The sequence below is a fragment of the Mytilus trossulus genome, chromosome 11 (genome assembly GCF_036588685.1).
Source record: "Mytilus trossulus isolate FHL-02 chromosome 11, PNRI_Mtr1.1.1.hap1, whole genome shotgun sequence".
Lineage (NCBI taxonomy): Eukaryota > Metazoa > Mollusca > Bivalvia > Mytilida > Mytilidae > Mytilus > Mytilus trossulus.
Genome location: NC_086383.1, coordinates 32137872 through 32157140, shown reverse-complemented (window position 1 = coordinate 32157140; position 19269 = coordinate 32137872). Strand labels below are relative to the sequence as shown.

At 33.1% G+C, this 19269-nt stretch overlaps 1 long non-coding RNA gene across 1 annotated transcript; it reads left to right on the top strand.

Annotated features, from left to right (window-relative positions):
- Positions 1-5953: 5953 nt before the first annotated feature.
- Positions 5954-7929, top strand: LOC134691636 (uncharacterized). The gene is made up of 3 exons (XR_010102167.1): positions 5954-6054; positions 7195-7235; positions 7860-7929. It is a non-coding gene; the product is annotated as an uncharacterized LOC134691636 (long non-coding RNA).
- Positions 7930-19269: the final 11340 nt, after the last annotated feature.

Sequence of the window (19269 nt, the reverse complement as noted above, 5' to 3'; positions counted from 1 at the left end):
TCGTGTTGCTCAATATTTGATTTCTGTGTAGTGTACTTTTAATGAGTTGTTTGTCTATTTGAATATTTCTTTTTACTATGTTACCGTCTGTTTGTCATCCGCTTAATGATTTCTTTTTAACTGTCAATTAATTGTTCGTAGACTTTTTAACCTTAAATTGACAAAAAAGTGCTCTTTTAATTGTGACATCAGTAAAAATATAAAAAAAAAACGCGCTCCTCAAATTATTGATGTCTTACAACATGCAGAGCTAATTGGCAGATCCAGTGTTTTGGGGTCCAGGGGCCGGACCCCCTCCTTTTATTTATTTATCTATTTATATTTTACATTTATTTGTTTTTAAATATTTGAACATGTTGAACGGTTCATGGTGTTCCGGCAGTTGCAACCCTCAGTTTTTAAAATGGCTGGTTCCGCCCCAGGATAAAGTGTTTATATCGATCTTTCAGGAGCGAGTTCTGGCATACATTTTGTAGGAGAAGCCACCGTTATTAAGTTAGCAGAAAATGGTGCAACATTATTTTTAGTGGTTCTTGAAGAGGACAAATTACAAATTGTACAACAAAAGTGCATGGAAACGGGTTTAGAAGAAGAAAAAGTAAGTTATTTGAATTTTAATATAAATATAATGTTGTCTCTCATTTATCAGGATCATCATATTGATTTTATAAAATGTAAACTCAGTCTTGTTTTCTAGTTTTTAATAGACTTTCATTGAAATACCTGGATTGAAGGTTGAATGAATAACCGTTTTAAGTGTTACACGCATATTGGGACGAGACGATGTCAATGTGATACGAACATTAATCCTGCTTTGTTCTTTACCGACACGCTATGAAACATAACAATACGAAGATGCGGTATGATTGCCAATGATACACGTCTCCACAAAAGTCCTATGAAACAAAAAGTGACAACTATAGGTCACGGTACGACCTTCAACAATGAGCAATGGGTTTTAAAGGGAAGTTAATGGGGAGCCAAATCTACAGTAATATAAGGGTATGCATGGATTTAACATAGTAGACTATAATGAGTCAAATCTACAGCAAAATGTGGGTCTGGATAGGCTTTACAGAGGAGAATAATGAGCCAAAATCAGCAGCCAAATGGGTGTCTGGATGGACTTTACACAGTAGAGAATAATGAACCAAATATACAGCAAAATTGGGGTCTGGATGAATTTTACAAAGTAGAGAATAATGAGCCAAAATGAATATTCTGCATCACAAATTGCAAGAATCAATCATGTAGAAAACTGATTTCATTTTATAGATTAAACAAATATAATAATCATGGTTTTCACCTGTATGATAAAGAGTTTTTTGGATCGAATTACTTACCAAATGGTTTACCCTTGTTCATTTGTTACCCATCTTTAACTAGGGGGTTAAATAGGAAGTCACATGAATACGGTTTCAATGAGGTTGAATTATTCATTTGCAAGTGAATAATTCATCAGCGATGTTTCTTAGCTGATTTTCACAAAATTTAAACAAACTGGCTGCTGAAAGCGAATTATTGTTGTACTATTTTTATTGCATTTATGATATAACAAAAAAAGATAATATTTTGTCTTTTTTTATTTCTAGTATATAATGTCCCTTTAACCAATGACATTGTTAACGCCTTCTTGCTGATTGTTTTAACAAATTTACCATGTAAATTACCTTTTCTACTGTAAGTACTGATATGTTATCCCATGTAATGTATATGCATGATTATATTTTTTTCTTAGATAGGGTATTGCAGTGGTGACTTATCTCAATCGGCCTTCAGGGAAGAAATTGTAAGGAACCTTATACAGAAATTTAGAAGATTGGATATATTAGTTTGTTTTACATGATAGTTGTTCACCATCATAAAAGAACATATGATGTAACCAGCAAAAAAGCAGCGACCCATCAAAACTACATCCAGTTGATATTCGGTCACAGATACAAACATCCATCATTTCTATATGACATAGGGCTAACATTGGAAATTATACCTTTCCAAATTAAAGTTTTGTATTCGGAACGTATCATTTATCGACAAAACGCTCAACCTTTGACAATAAAAAAAAATACATGATAGTACAGTGTTTCATTTTGCCATACAAAGGCAGGGATAATAGTATTGTGCCCAGTATCGAAACAGACGTCTAGTTAACGAGTTTAAGTTAACGAATAACACACGGCTATATTTATATGCAAACTATTGGAAATTCATTATATTTTCCAATCATGAATGTCGTCGTACGCTACCGTGGTCACGTTTTTAAAAAAAATGTAGTTTCTTAGGGTACCCAAAAATACCTCCTCATACAGGCCATCTTCAACACGAAAAATAAAATTATTGCTTTCTGTGTTATTTGTGCAAATGATACTTATAATATAGCTGAGAAAACTAAATTTATTATATAACGAAAAATGAAAAGATTTATATAATTTAAGTAAGACTATTTGTTTCGCTGAAATTTACCACATTTTGAACGAAAGAAAATTTATTGCGTGTCACTTAGACGGATTTTTTTCACTGATTACATCAATGAGACATGGTTCATATGTGTGCCAAATATCTATTGTGTAATGTTAATCGGTGAGAAGAAAATAGCAATTTAAAACACAAATTTAGTGATAATTCTGCCTTGATTCAAACACGCCTTTTCTCGTACCGTTAATCGTTTTGTAGCTTACACTATCAGGCCATTAACTAGGACAATTGTCACTTACTTCATTTCTCTGTTTTACTAATTGTATGGTCGATTTGTATATTTTGAATAGTCCAGGTAGTTTGAAGATCATTGTTTTGTTTTAGGAAATATTTTTTTCGTTGGTTTTTATAACTTTTATTGCTTTTTTTAATTGATAGTTATGTTATAATTGTAATATACAAATCAAATCCTATGGTCCCGTTTCAGACCCGGAATATGGCACACATTCAGTTCTGTTAAACTATGTCCATCAAGCCCTAATCGAAGTAGGAGTGAAATACAATGGGATAAATGTGTTATATGTCAGGGTTCTCCTTCTAAATTGCTTATTAATTTGCGAGGAATTAGCATACTAGTATACAAAAACTGTATCGACGGTATAGGAGCAGTGGCGGATCCAGCCATTTTAAAAGGGGAGGGGGGTCCCAACCCAGAGTAAGGGTGGGGGGGGGGTTCCAACTATATGCTGACATTCAAATGCATTGATCGTTCAAAAAAAAGTGGGGGTTTCATTGGTAAAAGTGTTTCCGGTCATATAAAGAAGGTCGTCTAATTCCTGACTGTTCTTTGAGTCAGTGAGAACCAGTAGACCATAATCAGATTTCTTGGCGTATTAATTGTTCAGCATCATGGTATATCAACATTTACTATGATACATGAGGAAGTCATTTATCTAGCTAGCACTTCCAAGGACCCTAATTCTGCTCAGAAGGAGTATTCAGGTTTTTAAGAATTATTTTGTATGCCCGATGAAGTAGATACTTGCATGATAATACATGCTATTCGTGTAGACAAAGAGGTCGGTGTAAAAGGAAACAGGGATATGTTAATAATAAAGTCACAGATACAGATATCTGATCTTATGCGTTCATAACCTCCATGAAGCATACGCATGAGCTATGGTTTTAAACAGACACTATAACTTGCGCAAAACATTTGCGCCGCTATATACCTGTCCACGAAATATGTAAAATAGATCATTGTGACCTAAACAAATTGAATGTAAAATTGGTTAAAATATTCTGTTCTATGGTCGGGTTGTTGTCTCTTTGATACATTCCCTATTTCCATTCTCAATTTTACAATTTAAATTTCTCCCTTGTCACACTTCTTCCTTGTGAATCTACTTTTAAACAATATGTAATAAGAGCTTCACTCAAGACATACATGTGATGTCTCCCCATATAGCAAAACTACCCTACATTCTCCGTTCAGTTCGGATGGAAAAAAAGAATGACTTGTTCCTGTCTATCTTTCAGCATCATTTAATTTTGTTCTTGAAAGGGAAATCTGTGTTTTCAAAGGGTTGCGTTTGCTTTGAACAAAATCTATCATATGTCAAAATGTCAATACTCGTCTGGTTGAAGTTAAAAATATTAATGACGACGAACATGACACTGTATAAGATTTCATTTTTCTGTTTGTACCTTATGAAATGTTGTTAGCTATCGACTGAAAATTAAGCAGTTCATACTATTTTCTAAACAATAACGAAACTATCACTCAATTTTGGAATCGTGTGAAATATAGTAAAAATCTATCTAGTGGGGAAATATATGTAATGTAAGACAACCAACAAAAAAAACGTGGATGGTGGGTTTAAACTACAGGAGACCATAGAACGTAGTAGGTTATAGAAAATTGAAAACCACACGTTTAATAATGTCTTTCGTCCGAAGCGATTATCTGGATATTCCTTCAACAGGAACGCTCAAAGCCAAATATTTGAAATCCGAAGATGTATAAGTACCGATACTGTTGAAGAGCTATATGTCAACAATACCTAAAATAATTAGCCAAATCCATCTAAAGCCAACTTTGCCTGAGGGAGTTGAACCTTATAAGTTTTTTAATGTCCCTATGGTTTCTCACGTCTTTTTCGTTTGTAATTGTTTGTAAAATATATCGGTGCTGTACATGACCCTCTCCCTTATTATATTTTTGGAATACTTGTGAATATTATAGCCAATTGTTGCTAATTTAGTCTTCTGTATAAGTAGGATGGGTTGTTTTACCTGTTTCTAATAGAAGTTTTGTTTTCATAACTTTAACCCCCCTTTTTTCTCTCCGTTTGCAGTATTTTTTACTTCTGTAAAGCAAAGCTATTAACAGAGCTTTATTTTCAACCAAGTTCGACGTTAATGTTACACAAATTTCGAAACAAATCATATAGTATATACTCTTTCAATCCCAATAACAAAATTTTTATATTTACCTAGAAATTGACGAAGACCTTACTATCAAACGACTTAAAATTACATTTTGTTTTCGACAAATTATTAAAGTTAAGATCTAAAAAAACATCTTAAATTCTTACTTGTAATGAATTGAATATTAAAATTTCAAATTTAGAAATTGAAATAGGTCAAGGTCACTGTTATTTAACAGCTGTTTGAAAATTTAATATTTGCACCCTATATGCAAAAGGCAATTGAGCCATTTTTGGCGATAACAATTTAAAATAAGTTTTAAATTTAGATACAAAAGATATTTTTCTATAAAATAGTTGTTTTTATTTTGAACCAAACGCATATTTGTAGGAGAAACAAGCTATCTAAATGTGACTGTGCATTTTTCTGGAATTTTTGCTTTGACCTTTGACCTTGATTTGAAAAAAACGTCACCACGGCAGACAACGACGTCAACGGTATTTCGATGAGGCTTGTTCTCCTCTTTCTAATAATATAAAATATAGCCGTGTGTTATTCCGTTAAGGCAAATCCGTCAAATTTGTTGATTGGGCACTCTACTATAAGGTATATATAAACTTGATGACAGAAAAATAGATCAATGAGGTTTTCAATGCAAAACATAACGATAAAATAGCTGCTGAAAGAATAACTGTTTCTAGTAAATTTGAGATAATGACACTTCTTGTTTTACAATGGATTAAAACAATTTTTTCTCATAGAATAAGAGAAAAGGTAAAATAATTATGTACTACTTCTATGCAAATAAGATATGGGTAGTCCCAAATATTAGTGACTAACGCCACGCAGATATAAAAAAATACGATATCTCACATACTGTGGATTGATTCTTATTCGTCGGATATCATTAGTTGTGGATTTCGTAGGTATAAGCAAACCACAAATTAAAATGTTCAACGAAATACAAATAAACCACAGCATTATTATCTACGAAAATGCCATGTTACAGAATCCACGAAAATTGATACCCACGAAAATAAAGGTATCCACAGAATGTATATACGTTTCAGGCTGATATTGCAGGCTCTCTTTTGTTTTCAAGTGTAAGTGAAACTAAGGAGGAGGATTACGACAGATTCGTCAATGTACACCAGAAGGCGAAATTATTCCTGGCACAACTTTGCTTGCCTTATCTCAAAGAAACAAAAGGTTTGTTAGTATGACATAAAAATAAATTCTTGCTGTAACAACTATGCCTGTCATATCTAAAAGAAACAAAAGTAGATATAGAAAGATGTGGTATGAGTGAAAATGAATCAACTCTCCATCTAAATCATAATTTATCTAAGTAAACCATTGAAGGTGAAGGTACGGCCTTCAACACGGAGAATTAGCTCACACCGACCAGCAAGCTATAAAGGGTCCCACAAATTACTAGTTTAAAAACAAAAGGTTTGTTTGTATTAGGGAAAACTAAATTATTTCTGTCACAACTATGCTTGCCTTCTCTCATAGAAACAAAAAGTTTCTTTATATGAGGGAAAACTAAATCCTTGCTGTCACAACTATGCTTGCCTTAGTTCAAAGAAACAAAAGAATTGTTAGTAAGAGGGGAAACTTTTTCTGGCAGAAATATGCTTGCCGTATCTAAAATGAACAAAGTATTTGCTAGCATGAGGAAACACTAACTTGTTTCTGTCACAACTATGCTTGCCTTATCTCAAAGAAACAAAGGGTTTGTTAGTAGGAGGAAAAACTAAATTCCATCTGGCAGAACTATGCTTGCCGTATCGCAAAGAAACAAAGGGTTTGTTAGTATGAGGGAAAACTAAATTCTTTCTGGCAGAACTATGCTTGCCGTATCTTAAAGAAACAACAGTGGATATAGGAAGATGTGGTATGAGTGCCAATGGGACAACACTCCATCCAAATAACAATTTAACAAAGTGAACCATTATAGTTCATGGTACGGCCTTTAACACGTAACATTGGCTCACACCGAACAGCAAGCTATAAGGGACCCCAAAAATTACAAGTGTAAAAACAAAAGGTGTGTTTGTTTGAGAGAAAACTAAACTATTTTTGTTACAAGTATGATTGTCTTCAAATGTTTTTGCAAATTCATACTTTTAGGAGAAGGCAACACAAATGGTTAAGAGACATTGTAGGGCTACTTTCGTTGCATCAATAATCGAGTTAATTATATATTTTTTTAATAACAAATATGGAATATAACACGTATACGTAAACTGTAATGTAAACAATTTCGACTCATTTTGATACACACAATCATTAGAAACGGCCTATGAATCAAAACATATTTTCAAGTGATTAACGTTTTTAATGTAGGTAATATAATCTACCTTTCGAGTAACAGTTCCACGATACCGGTAAGTATATTTTATTTATAATTTCACATTTTATGTAAATTCTTCTAATCAGACCTTATCAAACTAAAAATGAAATCTTACAGATCCATTCGAACACTGTGTGAATTAAAACGGCACCGAACAACAAACATTTATATGTTAATATACTGTATTCAACAATAATCTGTATGCAATTCGCTGTTTCAGAATCTAATGCATCATTGGTAATATTTTCAACAGTGTACACCAAAACGTTCTGATTGGTAAAAAAATGTCATAATCAATGGAAATGATTACCAATGACTTGACATTATTTTTATTTTGGGGTACGAACAATATATTACCAATGATTACTTGGATTCTGAACCGGCCAATTGCATGCTGTTTTATTGCCATCTGAACATGAAAGCAGTTTTCGTGGGAACTAAGTTAATCATATATTTGCACTTGAAAGATTTAAAGAAAGCCACTCATACAAATGTTTGAATCATAGAATCTATCATAAAAACACATTTGGAATGTATAAAATATGTCATTCTTTAGTAACTTTGTTACTTGAATTGTAATATAAATTTGTATATATAATGCAAAATTACTATGTAAAATTGAAATGTAAATTAAAACAAAGAATTATATGTTTTTCAGCAACCGAGAATAATAGTTTACTGCATGGTAAAAGTAGCTATTGATATGCTTACAAAATGTCTAGCCAAAGGTAAAAGATATTTAGTATACAGTAATATGTCTAGATAAAAAACTTAAAGGCGGGAATTGTTGGTATCGTCGAACAATCAAAATCATTGTTGAATTCTCTGACAAGTAATTGACTGCATTGATTATTTCAAAACAAAAAGATTTTTAACAAAATCCTTAAGTGATGGTACAGTGCTTGATATCTGCATTTTTATCTTTTGTTTATCTGTCCATTTATCTGTACATATTATTCCCTGGATATAAATAAAATCATCATAGATACCAGGACTACATTTTGTTTAACGCGCGGTTCGTCTACAATAGAGTCATCAGTGACGCTCGAATCCAAAAAGGTAAAAAAAAGGCCAAATAAAGTACGAAGTTAAAGAGCATTGAGGACCAAAATTCCTAAAAGTTTTGCCAAATTCAGCTAAGGTAATCTATGCCTGAGGCAATAAAGCCTCCGTATTTGAAAAATTCTAAATTTTGTAAACAGATAATTTTTAGATATAACAATATCAATGATAATTCATGTCAGCACAAAAAGTGCTGACTACTGGGCTTGTGATACCCTCGGGAAAATAAATCTCCACCAGCAGTGACATCGACCCAGTGGTTGTCAATAAACTCATCATAGATACCAGGACTAAATTTTGTATATACGCCAGACGCGCGTTTCGTCTACAAAAGACTCATCAGTGACGCTCGAATCCAAAAAAGTTAAAACGGCCAAATAAAGTACAAATTCTGTCCGTACATCAAATTATTGGTCCCTTAAGCCTCGGTAACACCTTCCCGGATAGCACGAACGGACGACTAACGGATGAAAATAAAAGTTGTCCATTGACAAAATTGTTATCCGTTGGGAGTCTGTCGATGTAAAACGGACGCGTAACGAATGCATAATGGACACACACCGGATATTCAACGTACGAGTAACGGAAACGAACTGGACACTACGGATGTCGAACGTACATCCAACGGACGTATATAAGAATGCCAATTGAAAATTTAGCGTCAGAAATGCAAATTATTAGTATGTCAGATTTCTTTAGGTTCATGAATTCTTATTATTCTTAATCGATCTAATATGTAAGGGTACGTCTTAACAATCAAGCAACTCTTGTTCAGGACAGACACTGACCTTTGGTGGCATTTTGAAGAACAAACCAAAACAAGTTACACAGAAACAATTTGAATATTTATGCGATTTACATGTATTATTATTGTCTTGCATATCTTGTTTATCCGTTTTATCCGGTACGCTTCCGTTAGGTGTCCGTTTAAAGCGGTACTCGTCCGTTGGATGTACGTTCGACATCCGTAGTGTCCAGTTCGTTTCCGTTACTCGTACGTTGAATATCCGGTGTGTGTCCATTATGCATTCGTTACGCGTCCGTTTTACATCGACAGACTCCCAACGGATAACAATTTTGTCAATGGACAACTTTTATTTTCATCCGTTAGTCGTCCGTTCGTGCTATCCGGGAAGGTGTTACCGAGGCTTAAGGGACCAATAATTTGATGTACGGACAGAATTTGTACTTTATTTGGCCGTTTTAACTTTTTTGGATTCGAGCGTCACTGATGAGTCTTTTGTAGACGAAACGCGCGTCTGGCGTATATACAAAATTTAGTCCTGGTATCTATGATGAGTTTATTGACAACCACTGGGTCGATGTCACTGCTGGTGGAGATTTATTTTCCCGAGGGTATCACAAGCCCAGTAGTCAGCACTTTTTGTGCTGACATGAATTATCATTGATATTGTTATATCTAAAAATTATCTGTTTACAAAATTTAGAATTTTTCAAATACGGAGGCTTTATTGCCTCAGGCATAGATTACCTTAGCTGAATTTGGCAAAACTTTTAGGAATTTTGGTCCTCAATGCTCTTTAACTTCGTACTTTATTTGGCCTTTTTTTTACCTTTTTGGATTCGAGCGTCACTGATGACTCTATTGTAGACGAACCGCGCGTTAAACAAAATGTAGTCCTGGTATCTATGATGATTTTATTTATATCCAGGGAATAATATGTACAGATAAATGGACAGATAAACAAAAGATAAAAATGCAGATATCAAGCACTGTACCATCACTTAAGGATTTTGTTAAAAATCTTTTTGTTTTGAAATAATCAATGCAGTCAATTACTTGTCAGAGAATTCAACAATGATTTTGATTGTTCGACGATACCAACAATTCCCGCCTTTAAGTTTTTTATCTAGACATATTACTGTATACTAAATATCTTTTACCTTTGGCTAGACATTTTGTAAGCATATCAATAGCTACTTTTACCATGCAGTAAACTATTATTCTCGGTTGCTGAAAAACATATAATTCTTTGTTTTAATTTACATTTCAATTTTACATAGTAATTTTGCATTATATATACAAATTTATATTACAATTCAAGTAACAAAGTTACTAAAGAATGACATATTTTATACATTCCAAATGTGTTTTTATGATAGATTCTATGATTCAAACATTTGTATGAGTGGCTTTCTTTAAATCTTTCAAGTGCAAATATATGATTAACTTAGTTCCCACGAAAACTGCTTTCATGTTCAGATGGCAATAAAACAGCATGCAATTGGCCGGTTCAGAATCCAAGTAATCATTGGTAATATATTGTTCGTACCCCAAAATAAAAATAATGTCAAGTCATTGGTAATCATTTCCATTGATTATGACATTTTTTTACCAATCAGAACGTTTTGGTGTACACTGTTGAAAATATTACCAATGATGCATTAGATTCTGAAACAGCGAATTGCATACAGATTATTGTTGAATACAGTATATTAACATATAAATGTTTGTTGTTCGGTGCCGTTTTAATTCACACAGTGTTCGAATGGATCTGTAAGATTTCATTTTTAGTTTGATAAGGTCTGATTAGAAGAATTTACATAAAATGTGAAATTATAAATAAAATATACTTACCGGTATCGTGGAACTGTTACTCGAAAGGTAGATTATATTACCTACATTAAAAATGTTAATCACTTGAAAATATGTTTTGATTCATAGGCCGTTTCTAATGATTGTGTGTATCAAAATGAGTCGAAATTGTTTACATTACAGTTTACGTATACGTGTTATATTCCATATTTGTTATTAAAAAAATATATAATTAACTCGATTATTGATGCAACGAAAGTAGCCCTACAATGTCTCTTAACCATTTGTGTTGCCTTCTCCTAAAAGTATGAATTTGCAAAAACATTTGAAGACAATCATACTTGTACCAAAAAGAATTTAGTTTTCTCTCGAACAAACACACCTTTTGTTTTTACACTTGTAATTTTTGGGGTCCCTTATAGCTTGCTGTTCGATGTGAGCCAATGTTACGTGTTAAAGGCGGTACCATGACCTATAATGGTTCACTTTGTTAAATTGTTATTTGGATGGAGTGTTGTCCCATTGGCACTCATACCACATCTTCCTATATCCACTGTTGTTTCTTTAAGATACGACAAGCATAGTTGTGACCCAAAGAATTAAATTTTCCCTCATACTAACAAATCTTTTGTTTCTTTGAGATGAGGCAAGCATAGTTCTGCCAGAAACAAGTTAGTGTTTCCTCATGCTAGCAAATACTTTGTTAATTTTAGATACGGCAAGCATATTTTTGTCAGAAAAAGTTTTCCCTCATACAAACAAACCTTTTGTTTCTTTGAACTAAGGCAAGCATAGTTGTGACAGCAAGGATTTAGTTTTCCCTCATACAAACAAACCTTTTGTTTTTAAACTAGTAATTTGTGGGACCCTTTATAGCTTGCTGGTCGGTGTGAGCTAATTCTCCGTGTTGAAGGCCGTACCTTCACCTTCAATGGTTTACTTAGATAAATTATGATTTGGATGGAGAGTTGATTCATTTTCACTCATACCACATCTTCCTATATCTACTTTTGTTTCTTTTAGATATGACAGGCATAGTTGTTACAGAAAGAATTTAGTTTTCCCTCATACTAACACACCCTTTGTTTCTTTGAGATAAGGCAAGCATAGTTGTGACAGAAACAAGTTAGTGTTTCCTCATGCTAGCAAATACTTTGTTAATTTTAGATACGGCAAGCATATTTTTGCCAGAAAAAGTTTTCCCTCATACAAACAAACTTTTTGTTTCTTTGAGAGAAGGCAAGCATAGTTGTGACAGAAATAATTTAGTTGTCCCTAATACAAACAAACCTTTTGTTTTTAAACTAGTAATTTGTGGGACCCTTTATAGCTTGCTGGTCGGTGTGAGCTAATTCTCCGTGTTGAAGGCCGTACCTTCACCTTCAATGGTTTACTTAGATAAATTATGATTTGGATGGAGAGTTGATTCATTTTCACTCATACCACATCTTCCTATATCTACTTTTGTTTCTTTTAGATATGACAGGCATAGTTGTTACAGCAAGAATTTATTTTTATGTCATACTAACAAACCTTTTGTTTCTTTGAGATAAGGCAAGCAAAGTTGTGCCAGGAATAATTTCGCCTTCTGTTGTACATTGATGAATCTGTCGTAATCCTCCTCCTTAGTTTCACTTACACTTGAAAACAAAACAGAGCCTGCAATATCAGCCTGAAACGTATATACATTCTGTGGATACCTTTATTTTCGTGGGTATCAATTTTCGTGGATTCTGTAACATGGCATTTTCGTGGATAATAATGCTGTGGTTTATTTGTATTTCGTTGAACATTTTAATTTGTGGTTTGCTTATACCTACGAAATCCACAACAAATGCTATCCGACGAATAAGAATCAATCCACAGTATGTGAGATATCGTATTTTTTTATATCTGCGTGGCGTTAGTCACGAATATTTGGGACTACCCTATCTTATTTGCATAAAAGTAGTACATAATTATTTTATCTTTTCTCTTATTCTATGAGAACAAATTGTTTTAATCCATTGTAAAACAAGAATATTGTCATTATCTCAAATTTACTAGAAACAGTTATTCTTTCAGCAGCTGTTTTATCGTTATGTTTTGCATTGAAAACCTCACTGATCTATTTTTCTGTCATCAAGTTTATAGATACCTTATAGTAGGGTGCCCAATCAACAAATTTGACGGATTTGCCTTAACGGAATAACACACGGCTATATTTTATATTATTAGAAAGAGGAGAACAAGCCTCATCGAAATACCGTTGACGTAGTTGTCTGCCGTGGTGACGTTTTTTTCAAATCAAGGTCAAAGGTCAAAGCAAAAATTCCAGAAAAATGCACATTCACATTTAGATAGCTTGATTCTCCTACAAATATGCGTTTGGTTCAAAATAAAAACAACTATTTTATAGAAAAATATCTTTTGTATTTAAATTTAAAACTAATTTTCAATTTTTATCGCCAAAAATGGCTTCAGATTGCCTTTTGCATATAGGGTGCAAATATGAAATTTTCAAACAGCTGTTACATAACAGTGACCTTGACCTATTTCAATTTCTAAATTTGAAATTTTAATATTCAATTCATTACAAGCAAGAATTTAAGATGTTTTTCAGATCTTAACTTTAATAATTTGTCGAAAACAAAATGTAATTTTAAGTCGTTTGATAGTAAGGTCTTCGTCAATTTCTAGGTAAATATAAAATTTTTGTTATTGGGGTTGAAAGAGTATATATATATGATTTGTTTCGAAATTTGTGTAACATTAACGTCGAACTTGGTTGAAAATAAAGCTCTGTTAATAGCTTTGCTTTACAGAAGTAAAAAATACTGCAAACGGAGAAAAAAAAAGGGGGGTTAAAGTTATGAAAACAAAACTTCTATTAGAAACAGGTAAAACAACCCATCATACTTATACAGAAGACTAAATTAGCAATAATTGGCTATAATATTCACAAGTATTCCAAAAATATAATAAGGGAGAGGGTCATGTACAGCACCGATATATTTTACAAACAATTACAAACGAAAAAGACGTGAGAAACCATAATGACATTAAAAACGTATAAGGTTCAACTCCCTCAGGCAAAGTTGGCTTTAGATGGATTTGGCTAATTATTTTAGGTATTGTTGACATATAGCTCTTCAACAGTATCGGTACTTATACATCTTCGGATTTCAAATATTTGGCTTTGAGCGTTCCTGTTGAAGGTATATCCAGATAATCGCTTCGGACGAAAGACATTATTAAACGTGTGGTTTTCAATTTTCTATAACCTACTACGTTCTATGGTCTCCTGTGGTTTAAACCCACCATCCACGTTTTTTTTTGTTGGTTTTCTTACATATATTTCCCCACTAGATAGATTATTACTATATTTCACACGATTTCAAAATTGAGTGATAGTTTCTTTTTTGTTTAGAAAATAGTATGAACTGCTTAATTTTCAGTCGATAGCTAACAACGTTTTATAAGGTACAAACAGAAAAATGAAATCTTATACAGTGTCATGTTCGTCGTCATTAATATTTTTAACTTCAACCAGACGAGTATTGACATTTTGACATATGATAGATTGTGTTCAAAGCAAACGCAACCCTTTGAAAACACAGATTTCCCTTTCAAGAACAAAATTAAATGATGCTGAAAGATAGACAGGAACAAGTCATTCTTTTTTTCCATCCGAACTGAAGGGAGAATGTAGGGTAGTTTTGCTATATGGGGAGACATCACATGTATGTCTTGAGTGAAGCTCTTATTACATATTGTTTAAAGTAGATTCACAAGGAAGAAGTGTGACAAGGGAGAAATTTGAATTGTAAAATTGAGAATGGAAATAGGGAATGTATCAAAGAGACAACAACCCGACCATAGAACAGAATATTTTAGCCAATTTTACATTCAATTTGTTTAGGTCACAATGATCTATTTTACATATTTCGTGGACAGGTATATAGCGGCGCAAATGTTTTGTGCAAGTTATAGTGTCTGTTTAAAACCATAGCTCATGCGTATGCTTCATGGAGGTTATGAACGCATAAGATCAGTATATCTGTATCTTGTGACTTTATTATTAACCTTTCCCTGTTTCCTTTTACACCGACCTCTTTGTCTACACGAATAGCATGTAATATCATGCAAGTATCTACTTCATCGGGCATGCAAAATAATACTTAAAAATTGAATACTCCTTCTGAGCAGAATTAGGGTCCTTGGAAGTGCTAGCTAGATAAATGACTTCCTCATGTATCATAGTAAATTTTGATATACCATGATGCTGAACAATTAATTCGCCAAGAAATCTGATTATGGTCTACTGGTTCTCACTGACTCAAAGAACAGTCAGGAATTAGACGACCTTCTTTATATGACCGGAAACACTTTTACAAACGAACAAAAACTTGATTCAGTTTTAGAATAACTTCAGTTGCGACTGCTATTGTAAGATTTATAGCAAGAATGATGGTACAATATTTTGTAATCATGAGTACGAAGATGGTCTAGGTCTGAAGCATCATGCGATATACTAAAATATACATGATCTTTCCGTGCTCCCTAGTGGCTGATTTGGGGGGGGGGGTGTGTTGGAACCCCCCTTTTTTTAACCTGGACTATTCAAAATATACAAATCGACCATACAATTAGTAAAAAAGAGAAATGAAGTAAGTGACAATTGACCTAGTTAATGGCCTGATAGTGTAAGCTGCAAAACGATTAACGGTACGAGAAAAGGCGTGTTTGAATCAAGGCAGACTTATCACTAAATTTGTGTTTTAAATTGCTATTTTCTTCTCACCGATTAACATTACACGATAGATATTTGGCACACATATGAAACATGTCTCATTGATGTAATCAGTGAAAAAAATCCGTCCAAGTGACACGCAATAAATTTTCTTTCGTTCAAAATGTGGTAAATTTCAGCGAAAAAAATAGTCTTACTTAAATTATATAAGTCTTTTCAGCTTTCGTTATATGATAAATTTAGTTTTCTCAGCTATATTATAAGTATCATTTGAACAAATAACACAGAAAGCAATAATTTTATTTTTCGTGTTGAAGATGGCCTGTATGAGGAGGTATTTTTGGGTACCCTAAGAAACTACAAAATTTTTAAAAACGTGACCACGGTAGCGTACGACGACATTCATGATTGGAAAATATAATGAATTTCCAATAGTTTGCATATAAATATAGCCGTGTGTTATTCGTTAACTTAAACTCGTTAACTAGACGTCTTTTTCAATACTGGGCATAATACTATAATCCCTGCCTTTGTATGGCAAAATGAAACACTGTACTATCATGTATTTTTTTTTATTGCCAAAGGTTGAGCGTTTTGTCGATAAATGATACGTTCCGAATACAAAACTTTAATTTGGAAAGGTATAATTTCCAATGTTAGCACTATGTCATATAGAAATGATGGATGTTTGTATCTGTGACCGAAAATCAACTGGATGTCGATTTAGTTTTGATGGGTCGCTGCTTTTTTGCTGGTTACATCATATGTTCTTTTATGATGGTGAACAAAAAGGTTTATTAATCATTTGTCACAACTCGACCGATTCCGTACCTCAGAAGAAGAGTAGCGGAGTCACCCGAGGATTGGCGATTGGTTTATTTATATCATATAAAACAAACCAATATATCCAATCTTCTAAACTTCTGTATAAGGTTCCTTACAATTTCTTCCCTGAAGGCCGATTGAGATGAGTCACCACTGCAATACCCTATCTAAGAAGAAAATATAATCATGCGGATACATTACATGGGATAACATATCAGTACTTACAGTAGAAAAGGTAATTTACATGGTAAATTTGTTAAAACAATCAGCAAGAAGGCGTTAACAATGTCATTGGTTAAAGGGACATTATATACTAGAAATAAAAAAAGACAAAATATGATCTTTTTTTGTTATATCATAAATGCAATAAAAATAGTACAACAATAATTCGCTTTTAGCAGCCAGTTTGTTTAAATTTTGTGAAAATCAGCTAAGAAACATCGCTGATGAATTATTCACTTGCAAATGAATAATTCAACCTCATTGAAACCGTATTCATGTGACTTCCTATTTAACCCCCTAGTTAAAGATGGGTAACGCATGAACAAAGGTAAACCATTTGGTAAGTAATTCGATCAAAAAAACTCTTTATCATACAGGTGAAAACCATGATTATTATATTTGTTTAATCTATAAAATGAAATCAGTTTTCTACATGATTGATTCTTGCAATTTGTGATGCAGAATATTCATTTTGGCTCATTATTCTCTACTTTTTAAAATCCATCCAGACCCCAATTTTGCTGTAGATTTGGTTCATTATTCTCTACTGTGTAAAGTCCATCCAGACACCCATTTTGCTGCTGATTTTGGCTCATTATTCTCCTCTGTAAAGCCTATCCAGACCCACATTTTGCTGTAGATTTGGCTCATTATAGTCTACTATGTTAAATCCATGCATACCCTTATATTACTGTAGATTTGGCTCCCCATTAACTTCCCTTTAAAACCCATTGCTCATTGTTGAAGGTCGTACAGTGACCTATAGTTGTCAATTTTTGTTTCATAGGACTTTTGTGGAGACTTGTATCATTGGCAATCATACCGCATCTTCGTATTGTTATGTTTCATAGCGTGTCGGTAAAGAACAAAGCAGGATAAATGTTCGTATCACATTGACATCGTCTCGTCCCAATATGCGTGTAACACTTAAAACGGTTATTCATTCAACCTTCAATCCAGATATTTCAATGAAAGTCTATTGAAAACTAGAAAACAAGACTGAGTTTACATTTTATAAAATCAATATGATGATCCTGATAAATGAGAGACAAAATTATAGTTATATTAAAATTCAAATAACTTACTTTTTCTTCTTCTAAACCCGTTTCCATGCACTTTTGTTGTACAATTTGTAATTTGTCCTCTTCAAGAACCACTAAAAATAATATTGCACCATATTCTGCTAACTTAATAACGGTGGCTTTTCCTATGCCAGAACTCGCTCCTGAAATATCGATATAAACACTTTATCCTCGGGCGGAACCAGCCATTTTAAAAACTGAGGGTTGCAACTGCCGGAACACCATGAACCGTTCAACATGTTCAAATATTTTAAAACAAATAAATGTAAAATATCAATAGATAAATAAATAAAAGGAGGGGGTCCGGCCCCTGGACCCCAAAACACTGGATCTGCCAATTAGCTCTGCATGTTGTAAAACAGCAATAATTTGAGGAGCGCGGTCTTTTTTTATATTTTTACTGATGTCACAATTAAAAGAGCACTTTTTTGTCAATTTAATGTTAAAAAGTCTACGAACAATTAATTGACAGTTAAAAAGAAATCATTAAGCGGATGACAAACAGACGGTAACATAGTAAAAAGAAATATTCAAATAGACAAACAACTCATTAAAAAGTACACTACACAGAAATCAAATATTGAGCAACACGAACAGGTTCAAGGAGTATGGTTGTGTCAAATGCCAACATTTCCTGTTCTGCAAAAAACACTCGTCGTGCTGCTCGTGTTAAATTCGTTGGTAATCATATCTAGTTATAGGGCATCACTCATCATCAGATAGATAAATTAACGTTTGAAAAACAAAAATGGAGTTCGTTATAGTAATATTGACATTTGTGTAGGTCTGTCGCAAAAATTCACTTGAATACCGCACAGTGGTTTAGATTAATTATTTGTCATTGGGATATTTTTGTTGTTTGGTTGCTTTTTAATTGACATGTACCCCATATCTCAGTCTTTTTATTCATTTGAAATTTTGAAAACAAATGTTATTAAAACCTTTTAAAACCTGTGCTTAATCATGTTACTATAACTTGTTCTTCCTGTTACATATCAGTATTCATTATATATTACATTATACTAGAACACACCTACGATAGCGGCGGATCCGTGTCTGAATTAAAATATCTAATTATGTATAAGCCTCATGTTAGCCTGGATTTTAAGTGTTGGTATTGTCACCTGATAAAGGCATAGTGATTTTAAGATGCACACTTTTCTTTTCTTTCAAAATTTTTCAGTTTGAACCCGACGACTGACTTGGAACTTATCAATTATTAGTAATATTAATTATTTGGAAAACAAAAGGCCTGGAATTCATGGAGTAATATTTAATCAACAACATTGTTTTATCTATGCTACTAAAACTAAAGACCGTTTTTGTCTTCTCCTGATAATTTTGGAAAACAAAAAGGACTGGAATTGGTAAATTTTAATCAACAGCATAGTCCAATATATATTATAAATAAAGTTGAATTCTTTGATTCGCCGTTTTAACGTTATGTCGGCTCACAAATCTGAAACCGTACCTACGCCTTATTGTATGCCTAATTTTTTAAAATTTGTATTCTCATTTCATCAAGTCATGCTGATCAAATTACTATAATAGGAAAAATGTTGTACTTCATATCATATCATGGGCTTTA